Raw genomic sequence first — 16,305 nt, forward strand, 5'->3', positions numbered from 1 at the left:
AAACGATACACGAAATATTTGTTTCTGAACCTTCATTCCCCCTTGGATCTGCTAAAAAGAGTAGTTACATTTTATCTAGATGTGGTGGACTGGATATCGTGTACCTATCACCAGATAAGTCGTTTACAGGGTTTAAAACCGATGGAATAACTATATTTCACTGTAATTTGTTTGTGAATGTTGTACACTTCTAGGTGGAAATTTGACAACAATGTGGAAGAGAGTAGTTTGCACTGTACACCGAAGATGTGAAATGCTTTAACAGTAGTGCAACACAGGAAACGAAAGGCAAAATTAAAATTCCTGAATGCTCTTGGTTAGAATAACTGAAAGAAGAAATGGAGCTAATTGTTGAGGGGATACAAGAGAGAGTTTATAGGAAAAAATTAGATACATACTAGAATTTGAGAACATAATTTCCACAATTTTGGTCAAATTACTGTTGGGAAAAAGAGTTATATGGTCTAGATGGAGATTTAAATTATGAGTTAGAAATTATAATAGACGTTATTAAAACAACACCACACAAACGTAAATAAAATGTCCTTTTGGGTCTAAATGTATATGCACCAATTAATAAACTTTTTGACAAGAATATTTGTTTCCCGATCCATTACTCTCTCAAAAACCCAAAAAGAAATATTATTTTCATGTGTCTTTTCGACGGTGATCTCGAAAAATACCTGAAAGTGGGTAGTTCAGTGACCTCTAAAAGTAGCGAAAACTAGGTAGCTGAAAGAATAGCAACCTTCCTTTCTTATCTACATGAAGTAGAACTCATCTTTAGCGCCTATGTATTTCTAATTAATTAATAACATAGCATTAATAACATTGCATTTTGACTATCTGTAATATGTTTCAAAATTCATTCTCATATTCCATAATGAATCCTATATAGTTTGCAATGTTTTACTGTCAGACATCAAAACAGTAACTGATCAATGAATTTTTGTCATCTAGTTTGGAGAATGTGTTTTTTCTTTGATCTGTCCGTAGCTAGTTTATTTGAACTTTCATGACAGACCAAACTTTTGTTGGCTGAGGTACACTCCGACTGATCAATTTCCTAAAAAAATGGTTGTAATTTGCATTGTCTGATATATATATATATATATATATATATATATATATATATATATATATATATATATATATATATATATATATGAGTAGTATGACATTACTCCGGTGATCTAGGGGTAATGTCTCCGATTAGTAAGCAAAACGTCCTCAGTCCAGGGTTCGAAACCCGCCATCGCTTATATATTGACTAATATCACCATTGGCGGCCGAAAGCTTCGGTCATAAGAAGTCATACTTATCCTTGTCCAAGAGGGCGGAGGAGCAGACAGCGGTTCAGCACTCTCTTGTCCTTGGGGTGGGAGACTGGCCCTAAAGGCGAAAGAATCACCAATGATCAACGGCATGATGATGCAGAAGGCAATGGAAACCACTGCTTTAAAAACGTATAACATGTATCAAAATCATACTATCACTGGCAGAAAGGGCATTCCTGGCCATGAGAAGCCTACTAGTATCAAACATAGGCCTTAATTCGAGGAAGAAATTTCTGAGAATGTACGTCTGGAGTACAGCATTGTATGGTATGAAAAAAGGACTGTGCGGTAACCAGAACCAAAGAGAATCGAAGCTTTTGAGATGACTACAGACGAATGATGATAATTAGGTGGACTGATTAGATAAGGAACGAGGAGGTTCTGCACAGAATTGGAGAGGAAAGGAATATGTGGAAAACGTTGACAGGGATAAGGGACAATATGATAGGACACCTGTTAAGACATCAGCGAATGACTTTCATGGTACTAGAGGGAGCTGTAGAGGGCAAAAACTGTAGAGGAAGACAGGTATAGGAAAGCAACCACAAAATAATTGAGGACGTAGGTTACAAGTGCTATGCTGAGATGAAGAGCCTGACACAGGAGAAGAATTCGTGGTGGACTGCATCAAACCAGTCAGAATACTAATTACTTTTTAAAAAATCAAAAAAAAAATATTGAGCTGTATATCTTAGTGCTTTTTCTTGTGGCCTGTACTTGTCATGATTGTTGAAACTCCCATATTGGAGAGAATATTTGTTGGCTTAGAGGCACTCCTCTGATTGACCTATTTTCATGAAGTTAGATTTAGCTTAGTAAAGAGGATATGGCGTAGGAATGGTGAGACAGGTGGGAACAGAAGGGGAGGAGAATGGGAAAGGGTGATGTATGATTATATAACTTACACAAGGTCAAGGTTAAGGGTCACTGTCCCTACTTCTGCATATTCATATCACCAAGATTAAAGAACAATTTGTATCTCCAATGTACGTTGCATTCCATCTCACATTACTGAAGGGATATTAATACCATCATGCCATTATCGTCATCACCATCATCATCACACATTTCGATCATTAAACTATAACCCTCTGCAAGTACAGAGCTCAGATATGTCTGCAGCATATTCCTCTATGAACAGTGGTCTTGGGTGATATTCAGCCAGTTGAGAGCAGTCTTTGTCCCATCAGTCAAGTGATCATCATGTAAAGAAGAAAAATATAGGGTAACAAAAACTGATAGCGAAACTGTTGATTTTAAAGAGATTAATAAACAGTATTTTGTTAACCAGTATGTAGTCAACGTTAGCTATCAGTTATTATTAATTTTTAACTTACAATTTATGTTAACATCCATTTATGTAACACTAAAGCATAAGGCGAAACCAAATTAAAAACAAGGAATGAATGCAAAAGAAATTCGTGTGAACGATGAAACTTAAAGAAACCGTTACGTTACACTGAAGATTGAAACCATCAACAGTGGATGGTGCTCTTTCATGAGGCACCAAAGAATTATACGTGAACAATGCAGCCAAGAGACCGAAAATTCGGAAAAATTGTATGAAGAAATGTACTCTGAAGAAAAATAAAACATAGAAATTCACTATATAGCTACAACAAACAAGATGGTTGAAACTGATAGATTTTCACCAAAAAAATTTGTGCAAATTATGCAGCTGTTTTATGTAAGCGTTAACTGTTGTAAAAATGGTACACATAGCGATCTGGAATCGGTTAAGTCAAAATATTAGCACAGGTACAAGATGTGAGATACTGAGAGCTCTTATGAAGATTACATTTCAACATGAGCAGTGTATTAATCAGTTTGATGTGAAGACTGTACTTCTCAGTGCTGCTTTAAGAAGAAAATTTATTTTTGTCAAGAGCTAGAATGGTACAAGATTGCTGAAGAGTAACTATGGTTTAAAACATGTTTCAAATTGCTTGTAAGAAAGTCTTCTTCAAGTTCTCAGTTCATATAATGTATGGGAGAGCTGTGCTGACCAATGAATGTTCGAAAGTTAAAACATGATATTGTTTTTCATATTGGTGACACATTGACTGTGTATTGTACTAATTCAATAACTAATTTACCTAACACTTACTTAGTTGTCACAGATCACTGTAGATGATGTTTACTACTATCTGGGATTAGTAATCAAGAAATTCATCAAATGTATTCAGATGAAACAGTCTGCAAACATGAAGAAAATTTTAGAGGAATATGGTATGATGGATAATAAACAGTGATCTTTACTAACGGAAACTGGCAGTTGAAGGACCTCCTTTGAATAATACTAAACTTTAATGAGAAATACTTAGTGTATGTTATAATTCCAGGTCTATTGCATATTGTCAATGCTGCTTTGAGAGGCATTGACACATGCATATGTTACATTTTTGGAAAGAATACTTAACTATATTAAATTAACAGTTATAGAGAGAATAGTGAAAACTTACAATGTTTCTGGTCATCCTAGGTACATATACACAGTACAGTCAACAAGTGGCTATCTACTGAAGTTCCATGGTTATCAGACTATGCAGAAAGAGGAACTGCAACAATGTGTTGCTCTTCAATAAAGGTTGCAAGTAATGCTTCCAAATCAAAGGTGCTGTTAGATCAGGTTTTGAAATACTTCACATCTTTTGTAAGACTTTTTCCTTGATGTTGAAAAATGGATGTCACACAGTAATTAATAGTGTGATTTATTGTGATTTTATTGATTAGTGAAATAAATATTCTACTTTAACTGGATAAGATTTTCTAACACTTTACAATTTGTGACACATCCCATGTGATGCCACAAGATCTTTTATTGTTATGACTGTTGCTGAACTATACAGGGTATGTCATATTTTATTGTAGACAACATACATGGCATTGTATAAGTTGGACTGATATCTTATGGTACCTAGTGAACATTTGTGCAGCCAAATCTGGAAATAAATCTATTTTCTATTTGGTCAGTAGCTTATTTTGGTGAATGACAACTCTCTATTAAGCTATAAGTCGTCAGTGTTATAGTGTAATTACTGATTATCATTAACAAGTTTAAAATGATGGTAAGAATTATGCTAGTGTGTCCAGATTCCACCACCTGTGATTCCAGCGAACCAAGATCTGCTCTGTAATGCTCCAGCACATCTTTCGGCAATCTATACTTTTATACCTGTGCCCGTCGCCCAATGGACACAACCAAAATTGGCATACAGTACACGCAACATCAGCATGAGTTAATAAACACCTCGGTCAGCACTGGGTCCTAACTCAAAATGAGCAATCCAAAGTCAAGATGAGAGTGGATTTAATTGCAATAATCACATCCTATTTACATCACAATGTTGATTTGCTTTTAGCAAGAACAAGTCAAATCTACAACAATTACTTACACAGAAATGATTATGCCACAAACTGATGCTGGAGAACAAAATCCAACCCCAGTCAATCAAGGTAACTGACACAGAGCAGCGTACCACTGTTTCTCGTCACTGTACTCAAAGCCAACACAAGTGTGGATAATGAAGTCTGTCACATGTACACTCATCATGGTAAAAGTACAAGTGTCATTTACGAGTAGTATCGAGATACTGGCTTATTCTACAAGTAACAGTGTCATTTAAGACAGCCAATTAGGAGCTGGTAGCTCCCTCTCTACTGCTCTAGCTTTCAATATTACTAGTGTAGTAACTGTAGCTCTGAAAAAGTAATAAATCTCTCCATGTGATTGGGGGGAGGGGGGGGACATCTTTTGTGAGCCATCGATTTCGTAATTTCGAATGGCAGTGGATACCAGCTTATTAGGCAGACAAGGCAGTGTAGACTGTTGCTACCATCGTGGCTGGCTCCTTTGGAAGCCACCAGCTTCTACCAGTGCTTCACCTTCTTTCCACCTTTTTACAAAGAGCTGTTGTGACTCTTCACTCATGCCAATTCTTGTGGGGTCACATCCTGTTAGCCTTCATACACAAACTATTATCATTCTTTCTCATAACACTTGACATTAAAATGGCTGTCTTCTTACTTACTTCCTCTATTCTAGGGCACAAATTTTTCCAGGAGAAATTGTTTCTCTGATTGGAAATTCCAGATAGGCGTTGGCAAACAGAAAAAAAACCATCTCTGCATAGAAAGTTCATTCAAGCACAAGTGGCCTTGTCTAACTCCTATTCAAAACTATCCTCCTAAGGGAGTCAGTATCCTATCATTATCATCGATTTGGTTTCCAAAGCCTAGATTATTTCTCATTTTAACTTTGCTTCGTTCTCTTATTAGAAGTATTTCTTTCATGGTTTTTTTTTTTTACTTTTGCTTCTTTCATTATGAAATAGGGTGGGAAGGTATATTTCTAAGAATTTTCTCTTGTGGCTTTAGTCATCTTAAGCTGAACTTATAATTATATAATAGTGTGTGTTCTTATCAACTAAAGACTTACACTCTAACTATGGACAGTTAAATTATATTTGCCTTCCTTCTTTTCTTCTCCTGATTATCATATATACACACAAAAGTCCTATTAAAACTTACTTAGTAAGAGTGTGATGTATGCATTGTAAAAAAAAAGTATCTTTCTTTCACTTTCATATACCTACATCCACTGATTACCACTCTCTTACACATATCTTTTTATGTGTCTGTGCTGTGCCTCTTATGGCACAAGGAATAGGACTCTTTTTGCACATTGATACTTCAGTCTGCTTATGCATATGCTAATTACTGTAACACACCTACTACTATAACAGCAGCAAACTTTTGGCTAGTCTTCACTTTCTCATATAAACAATGTTTCCCATCTGTGCACGAAAATGCAGACACAATTAAAATTTGTCAATTCTGTTTTATCTCTGTTCTTTGCAAAGTGTTCTTTACAAAATTATAGGTTTACATCACTTTATACAGGCCTTTAACACTCATGGAACAGCAAAAGTAGTACAATATTCCTTACCAGCTAGTGTTGTGAGGGTTTTACCTGCTCCATGTTATCCTGTACAGAAACTATCTGCTGTACGTAGGGGTCTTTGCTCTTTTCCATTGGTGTATCTTCATACAGTTAACACTGGAAATTTTCAAATCGTGTCTTTTGCAGGTTGCTGGTAAAGGAGACAGAGCATTGGTTACTACATTTTCTTTGGCTGCATCTCACATTAATGCAGTGCTTACCCACCCCATAAGCTACTATCTGTGAGATTGGTACTGAACAATAATTCCAATCCTTTGTGGACAATCCACATTACAGTTTTTCATCCAAGCTGGTTTCTTTGGAATGTTGGAATACCCATACTACTGTCTAGTTCTGTCATTGAATAATTCAACTCTCACTTTTAAACCACTCTAGTCGCAAAATCCGTGCTCCTTTAGATTTCTTCATCTTCATACGCCACCATATGAACCAATATGTCTCTACAGTAAAAATTGAGCCATCCATCTTATGATAAAACTTTTGTATAAAGTGGGATGATACAGTATCGAGACATTACACAGTTCCAGTTGTACATTTGAATTCTTCCACTCACCCCACCCCCACAAAGGATTATGATTTGCGATGCTAACAGGTGAGGGGTTTTGAGAGTTTAATTCCTCATAAAATTCCTGTCTGAATCAACCACTCACATGAAAGCCTTCACTTCTTGAGTCGTCTTCACCTCAGACAGTTCCCAAATACTCTTGAGTTTTCCAATGGCAGGTATCTTTCCAGTGTGGCTGATTGCATGTACTAAAAATTTAACTCACCCTGTCCAGACATAGACCTCCTCAGATTTACAGTCTCTCCATTGTTGGAGAAGATTTGCAATACTTTCACTAATGTCTTATTGTATTCCTTGAAAATCATTTGTTTTGATAAGTCATGTCCCAGCAGTTGACCAGGAGTTCTCACATAAGCTGATGATATACCATGATCAAATGAGAGTCAAGTAAACTGGTACATCCCTCGACCACACAGAAAGTAATTACTGACAGTGTGGTACTACCCTAATCTGCGAGCACTTGGCCTCAAAGTCCAGACTCATCATCGTTTGGACACTGTCAAATATTTGCTGTAACTCATCCATTAGTTTGAACTGATGTCTCTCTTCTGCTAGAATTTTATTTAATTTCCCAGCATCCAGAGCCACACATATTTATCCATCTTTCATATCCATCCACTACAGGGCTATAATAACAACTGACTGTTAGCTCTATGACTCCATCTTCCAACATTCTATTAAGTTCTCTTCTTACCACTCCACATATCCCCGGCATGATTTTATGTAATGTTTCACATGTAACACACAGGTAAATCTCTTTATTTCCCCAGGGTGAGTTGAAAACACAGTTTCATTCTGGTGTAGAAAATTTGTAAGTTTGTGCCAGTCGATTTCAGCAGTTTCTTCGATCTCAACACTCTTAGTTGATATTGCTTCGTGCAGATTATCATCACATGACTCCTCGGGTGATAGACTATTTATCTCTTTGTTAGCACTGCATTCTGGGCATTCTTGTCTTTGCTAATAGCATGTGGTGTGTTGAAATAACACCTTGGAGTCATGATCTTTACTATGCACTGCCCAGTCTTGTAAGAGTACAGCTACCATGTTGGATTAAAAGCCTAACTCAAACTGTCTCATTAATAAATCTAACTGCATTTGTTTGTGGGCCATCCAATTGCTCAAACATATGCTTCCATAATTGAAATTCGATACTGTTTGAAACTGACTACTTGAGTCAGAATCTTTTCTTATGAGTTTCTACTCCAGAGACCAGTTTGCTAGTTGCCTTTTGTTCAAGGACATTTTCCTCCAAATATGCTTCTCTCACCTCCCAACCACATCATATCAATCTCTTACAAAAGGACACTTTAATCCCATGCCTCTCCAATTAGGTCTCATCAGAGTAATATGATTGTTTCCCTAGGTGCCTATGTGTGAATCCACACCTGCACTAGGGTATCGGTTTTTGATATTAAAGTTTCGTTTCACTTAATCAGTCATTTCCTAATAAGGAGTAACCTCAGTTTGACAATGAGGCATGAGACTGAAATGGAGATAATTGCATGATGCCGCTGCTTGGTAGTTATTGTTACACTATGCACCTAGAGACAATATGGTGCAAGCGAGCTACCAATAATGAAGTAATTTATTGAATTCTTAATATGAAGAGTGAAGGATTTGTTAATTGTACCAATAATTGCTTTCTAATACTGATATGACTAGTTGTTGGGAACAAACATGACAAATGGGACATGTTTACTGAATTATTTTAGTCTAACTGGATCTGCACTCACTCACAACATTATCATGTAATACACTCAATAATAAAGAACGTACATACATCAACATCCAATAATTAAATATACAGCTATGTTGCATTGCACAGAAGGCACAATGCACATTATGGTGGATGGTCATTTAAAGTAATAGTGTGAGGAACATTTGACTTTACATATGGCTAAGCAGGGATGCCTAGAGGACAAATGTAAGGATGTACAGGCTTATCTCACTAGGGGTAAGATAGATACTGCCTACAGGAAAATTAAAGAGACCTTTGGAGAAAAGAGAACCACTTGTATGAATATCAAGAGCTCAGATAGAAACCCAGTTCTAAGCAAAGAAGGGAAAGCAGAAAGGTGGAAGGAGTATATAGAGGGTCTATACAAGGGCGATGTACTTGAGGACAATATTATGGAAATGGAAGAGGATGTAGATGAAGATGAAATGGGAGATACAATACTGCATGAAGAGTTTGACAGGGCACTGAAAGACCTGAGTCGAAACAAGTCCCCGGGAGTAGACAACATTCCATTAGAACTAATGACGGCCTTGGGAGAGCCAGTCATGACAAAACTCTACCATCTGGTGAGCAAGATGTATGAGACAGGCGAAATACCCTCAGACTTCAAGAAGAATATAATAATTCCAATCCCAAAGAAAGCAGGTGTTGACAGATGTGAAAATTACTGAACTATCAGTTTAATAAGTCACAGCTGCAAAATACTAACGCGAATTCTTTACAGACAAATGGAAAAACTGGTAGAAGCCGACCTCGGGGAGGATCAGTTTGGATTCCGTAGAAATGTTGGAACATGTGAGGCAATACTGACCTTACGACTTATCTTACAAGAAAGATTAAGGAAAGGCAAACCTACGTTTCTAGGATTTGTAGACATAGAGAAAGCTTTTGACAATGTTGACTGGAATACTCTCTTTCAAATTCTATAGGTGGCAGGGTTAAAATACAGCGAGCGAAAGACTATTTACAATTTGTACAGAAACCAGATGGCAGTTATAAGAGTCGAGGTTTGTTAACATCAAGTATAGATTTAAGTGTCAGGAAGTCGTTTCTGACATTGTTTGTATGGAGTGTAGCCAAGTATGGAAGTGAAACATGGACCATAAACAGCTTGGACAAAAAGAAAATAGAAACTTTCGAAATGTGGTGCTACAGGAGAATGCTGAAGATTAGATGGGTAGATCATATAAGTAATGATGAAGTATTGAATAGAATTGGGGAGAAGAGGAGTATGTGGCACAACTTGACAAAAAGAAGGGACCAGTTAGTAAGACATGTTTTTGCACAAATTTAGCATTGGAGAGCAGCACGGAGGGTAAAAATCGTAGAGGGAGACCAAGAGATGAATACACTAAGCAAATTCAGAAGGATGTGGGTTGTAGTAAGTACTGGGAGATGAAGAAGCTTGCAGAGGATAGGGTAGCATGTAGAGCTGCATCAAACCAGTCTCAGGACTGAAGACCACAACAACAACAACAACAACAACAACATGAAAGTTTGTAGTAATTTTCTTTTCAACAGTTAATGCAAAAAACAATATTTAACAGAAAATGATTCTGGAATGCCACTGTGGGTGATAAAACTTTAGTTTCGTCACACACAGTGAAAGTACAGTTTTCACTATACTTTTTACCATAGTGCATCTGCTGATAAATAATGGTACTTCACCTTTTGGGGCCAGCTTTGTTGTATCTTTCAGAGTATGTTGTACATTTGCTACCACAAGCCAGTGTATTACTTATATGAATTAACTGTATTTGTTGACTATTGAATATATTAATTCTAGCTTGTACCACCTTCTACCTTTGTAACTCTTTAGCATGGACTGTTTTAAACACATAGAACATAGGAACAGGATACACTCACTATGTAATGAAATATGTAGGACAAATCACATTTATTTAACAGACATTTATGTGAATAAAAACTACACGCTTCAGAAAGTTTGGCTTCACAAAACGAAAATTTATCTTTGCAGAATAGTTTCCTGTGAACGAGTCCACTGATTGTACAACACTTCTAACGAAGATTCTTAAGTTCTGTAGGGATGACAGTGAGCAGTTCCGTGCCTCTCTTATAATGCTACATAATTTTCGAAGTTGCAATACTGTAAATTAAATATTTGACTCCATTCAACAATTTGCATTCCGTGTAAGCTGCTGTTTCCTTTGTGTAACTAAGCATCCAACAGCTACAAAACAAGCTGCGATGTTCATTTCATTATGCTTATGTTCAAATGAAATGGCCATTAATTATCTGTAAAAATATGTCAATAGATTCCATATCGATTGCGTGCAACTGTACTCGAAGACTCAGTGGTAGCATTTTAAATACAGTTACAACTGGGGGCTGATCCCATATTTGGTAACGAACGAGCGCGCCGCACAACAATACAAAGACGACTTCATACCAAGACTCATAAAAAAAGACGCCTGAAAAATGCAGTATAGTAATTCACTCTTTGTACATAGGTAATTCTCCTATCTGAGATAACTGTTCTTTTTCCTGTATACATTAATCTCTGGTTATTTACATGTATATTTTACAATTCCTTTTTCACGTTTATTTTATACAGAATGTAATTTAAGTATTAAGCATTTTAATTATGAACGAATATTGTTTGAAACATAAGAAATTAACTTGCTAAGTATTTATAATTTTTGTCGCTAGATGGTAGAATCATACAGTTGCAGTCTGCCGTCTTCTGTTACATCTTCCTATTGCCGCTAGATGATATAAGCGTATTACAAAACTAAAGGTGTCACTAAAAATCGGAAGTACATCTGGGACTCAGCTGAAATCGGAAAGCAGTCCCGTGATGTCCCCAGCTCTCTCCTTTTCAAATGTTCAAATGTGTGTGAATTCCTAAGGGACCAAACTGCTGAGGTCATCGGTCCATAAACTCACACACTACTTCAATTAACTTATGCTAAAAAGAACACACACACATCCATGCCCGAGGGAGGACTCGAACCTCCGGCGAAAGAGGCCTCTCTCCTTATGAACTGCTATATTGGGTACATTATATTTCGGTTGTTTCCGTATTATAAGTTGCAGTATGTCATTTTAAGCAAAGGCGTAATTAAAATTTGTCACTCTAGGTGTCATTAATTATAATAAAACGTCACTTGATCTGTGAAAAGTTCTAGCAAATTCGTTATGAACAGGTTTAAAGTGAAATGTTTGCTGCGCTTCATGCGGTTGTCTGGATATACACGTCCTGTTGTGGAGTGCAAGGGAGGTGATTATAGCCTAAGTACACGCTTCTTATTTTCATCTTTGCATTTGTAACATTCTGGGACTTCCTTATTCTGTAACAGAAGTATGTTCTACGATATTTTATGTCAGTTATACACTGAAGAGCCAAAGAAAGTGGTACACTGCCGAATATCGTGTAGGGTCCCCGCGAGCACACAGAAGTGCCGAAACACAACGTGGCATTGACTCGACTAATGTCTGAAGTAGTACTGGAGGGAACTGACACCATGAATACTGCAGGGCTGTCCTTATATCCGAAAGAGTGCGAGGGGATAGAGATCTCTTTTGAACAGCACGTTGCAGGCATCCCAGATATGCTCAATGATGTTCACGTCTGGTTAGTCTGGTGACTAGCGGAAGTGTTAAAAACTCAGAAGAGAGTTTCTGGAACCACTCTGTAACAATTCTGGACGTGTGGGGTATTGCATTGTTCCGATGGAACTGCCCAAGTCCGTCGGAATACCCAGCAGACACGAACGGGTGCAGGTGATCAGACAAGGGTACCATATCACTCCAACAGCACACGCCCCATACTATTAGAGAGCCTCCACCAGCTTCAACAGTCTCCTGCTGACATGCAGGGTCCATGAATTCATGAGATTGTCTCCAAACCTGTAAACGCCCATCAACCCGATACAATTTGAAAAGAGACTCTTTCAACCAGACAATGTTTCCAGTCATCAACAATCCAATGTCGGTGTTGACTGGTCCAGGCGAGGCGTAAAGCTTTGTCGTGCTGTCATCAATGGTACACGAGTGGGTCTTTGGCTCCGAAAGCCCACATCGATGATGTTTCGTTGAATGGTTCGCACGCTGACACTTTTTAAAGGCCCAGCATTGAAATATGCAGCAGTTTGCGGAAGGGTTGGACTTCTGTCACGTTGAACGATTCTCTTCATTCGTTACTGGTCCCGTTCTTGCAGGATCTTTTTCCTGCCGCAGTGATGGAAATCTGGTGTTTTAGTGGGTCCCTGAAATTCACGGTACATCTTGAAATAGTTTTACGGAAAAAGCCCCACTTTGTCGCTGCCTTAGAGAAGCAGTGTCCTATCGCTCGTGCGCCGACCACGTTCAAACTCACTTAAATCTTGATAACCAGTCATTGTAGCAGCAGTAACCGATCTAACAACTGTGTCAGACAAGTGTTGTCTGTTTACATATATCTGTATTTGAATACGAGTGCCTTTACCAATTTCTTTGGCGCTTCGGTGTACGTAAGAGCCGTGCTCTATCGGTAATGAGTTCCTTCCATTTTGTGACTTCACTCTGATTAAAAAACATAAGATGAAATTTCTGCGAGCGCAACAACTAGCAATGACATTAAAATTTCTTCTAGTCTAAAATATTTGACCATTTTTCCGAATATGTCGCTGTATCCGAGGGTCTATTTAGGTAGGATTCCATAAGTACAGCTTAAAGTGTTGCAACTAAAACGAGCAGAAATTATTTGCCTGTTTATTTTCAGATATGTAGCGATTTCCGATTTTGTGGTTAGGCAGGAAGCTAAGAGTACAGCTTAAATTTCTGCAGGCAAAACGAGAGGCAATCTTGTTCATGGTCTTCCTTGTCACTAACATTTTGCTGTTGGTACGGATTACGTCGCGATTTTCGACGCTGTGGTTAGGTACGAACCTAAGAGCAAACTTAAATTGCTGTCTTGCTTGTCAGGAATATTTAGCTGTGATCGATTCCGTAGCAATGCTTTTGTAAATTTGTTGCTCGAGCAAAGGATCTTGCCACACGAGTGAGGGACGTCGCCTGACCGCCTCTGATTTCAGCCGAGTGACAGACGTAATTCCAGTTTACTGTCACTCATCAAAGTCCACAGACGCGTCTGCTTTAAGAAGATGCTCACGCTACTGAAACATGTGGCCAACACGACAAATGAAAACTAATCTTTAAAAATTTATGTATCAGTTAATATGTGTATTGTTACAGGTTAGACATGCTCCTTCCTGCCCTGGTTCTGTCTCGCATTCACCCTGTCTGTGAATATCACTACTGCTTCTTCATTTCACAGTTCATTCTATTTGCTCTTGCTGTGCTGGTGCCTTGAGTGGCTATTCTGCCTCCATTTCCTGTCCCTATTCGCAGTTCGCAGGTGATGCGCCTCACCATCTCTCCTGCCATCCTGTGAGTTTCATGAGATGCAGTGAACCACAATGAGTAAGTTCAGTTCCTCTAATGCACTTACCACTGCTTTTATATCAGGTATGAGGATAGCTATAAGCTGTTCCCTGACTTCTGTCACCAGCCTGAGGTTTATTTAGCGTTGCTGGATTTTCATCAAACAGTTGATTGAGGTGCTGATTCGTTTCCCATTGTTTAAGAAAGAAGTCATTTAAAATCTTGACTGTATGACTGTAGTGAATGGCCGTCCCTGCAGTATGTCAAGCCAGATGCCGTTCTGTGTGGAAGTAGTGCAAAAGTTTTTAAAAACTTCTCCTCGAATTCTTTCGGTAAGAGAAATAAATCTGCGACCTTCATACTCCACGAGAGCGTGCCTTTTTATAATGCACTGATTACATATCTGATTTTTCTCCTTTCACTCTATTCATTTTGTAGCGGTCCATCGTACTGTCTGATGAAAATATCTGGGTGCAGCCGGCCAAGGTGGCCAAGCGGTTCTAGGCGCCACAGTCTGAAACCACGCGACCGCTACCGTCGCAGGATCGAATCTTGCCTCGGGCATCGATGTGTGTGATGTCCTTAGGTTAGTTATGTTTAAGTAGTTCTAAGTCTAGGGGACTGATGACCTCAGAAGTTAAGTCCCATAGTGCTCAGAGTCATTTGAACCATTTTTTATCTGGGTGCATTTTTCCCAATAGACAGAAAGGAATTCGAGTGTACAGGGATAAGAACATAATCGGGATCATTTTCGTCCTGACACTCAAGATTCATTAAGGCGCTAATTATTTTGGAAGACTGCACTTCAATACCATAATCTAATATACTATCAGACAGGAGCGCTCTTTGTGAAACTTTTCCGTTATCCTCATCAAATTACTTTCATTTGCAATCACTTCACTTCCTACTGGTTCTTCAGTATCATGAATTTCAGTCACTTTTGTTCAAGCCCTTTAAGGGCTGCTTGCAACTCATAATTAGCTAAAGAGACCCCACTTCGCTGCTCTGTTGAGTTTTGTTCTACTTTCTCTGTCCTTCCATTGGTGACAGTTGCAAATGAGTCCATTTTTCAATCAGTTCTGTAAGTTAACCAGCTTGTTCACGTTCAACCACTGTTACGTGACCTCTAGCGTCTCACCCTGTTAGCTGGAAATGAACCAACTGGTTCTGCAATTTTGTTTCTATATCCAGCAGTCCTCGAATCACAGATTGGTCTCTCTGTCTCCCTTTGCTCTCAGTGGTGTCCTGCTTAGCTAATGGCTCGACACGTCCTTTTCTTTAAGTTCAACCATTGTACCAATTTTTATAAATGAATCTTGGAATGCCAGGATCACGTAATGTAATATTCTCCGTAGTACTATTACTATTCTCTTCCTTGTACAATTTTTTACACTGCAAGTTACTTCCCAGCAATGAATACTCTGCTGTTCCTCATTGAGATTTTCCATGGAATCACCCATATGGGATTCTACAAAAATGGAGTTTTAGACTGTAAATTAACCAAGAGATTTCCAAAAACTGCAGCTAAACGCTAACTTATCCTCTGTTTATGATTAACTTTACACGATTTCCTCTGCACAAAGCACACACATAAATGTTCACAAATTATCCCATTACATACATAAAAATTGCCCACCTAAAACCCATCTAGAAATAATCACACATCTCGCATGACTTTCTCTACAAAAGATGCAAACACATCAATACTTAGAAATTATTCTTTATACAATACGCAAACAAAAATCGCGCATCCAAAATAATAATGCATCTCACATGATTTCTCCTACAAAAGGAATAATCTCATAAATCACACAGACACACACACAAGGCAACAACCTGCAACAGAACCAATCAAAGTGTGGCTGGAATGGCAATTACTTTTAAAGACTTTGGTCTCCCCAATTAACCTGTATCCCTTCCTCAATTATAACTCACTTTCCATTTCCTTTAGTTGTGACGATGTGGCATTAAGTACTTAACTGAGGGTGCTGTGTGTCATATCTGACTGCGGCTGTTTTCCCATCACGTATGAACATCCTGGCAAGGTTACCAAATGTGAAGGCATGAGTTGTGAGCAGCATTAATGGGTGGGATATGCTCTTATATACTTGTGCTCGTATATGTAGTTTTCATTACCTGGAAAATTCTGTAGACAAATATCTGCTTTGTAACGCTCCAGTACACCTGTTCCCAACGTATAATTTCCCATCTGTGCAATCTCGCCCAATGGATACAAGCAATACTCTGATTAAACAGGCGCAACAGCATCAGCATGAATTAATAAATGCCAAGGTCGACAGTTGGCCCCGAAGAA

General features: G+C 38.2%; 1 protein-coding gene across 1 annotated transcript in view; it reads left to right on the plus strand.

The window, feature by feature from the left end:
* Positions 1 to 16,305, plus strand: part of LOC126353898 (translation initiation factor IF-2-like) — a 278,434-nt gene that overhangs the window by 214,300 nt on the left and 47,829 nt on the right. The gene's annotated exons all lie outside the window — the stretch shown is intronic.

Source organism: Schistocerca gregaria, chromosome 3 (assembly GCF_023897955.1).
Source record: "Schistocerca gregaria isolate iqSchGreg1 chromosome 3, iqSchGreg1.2, whole genome shotgun sequence".
Lineage (NCBI taxonomy): Eukaryota > Metazoa > Arthropoda > Insecta > Orthoptera > Acrididae > Schistocerca > Schistocerca gregaria.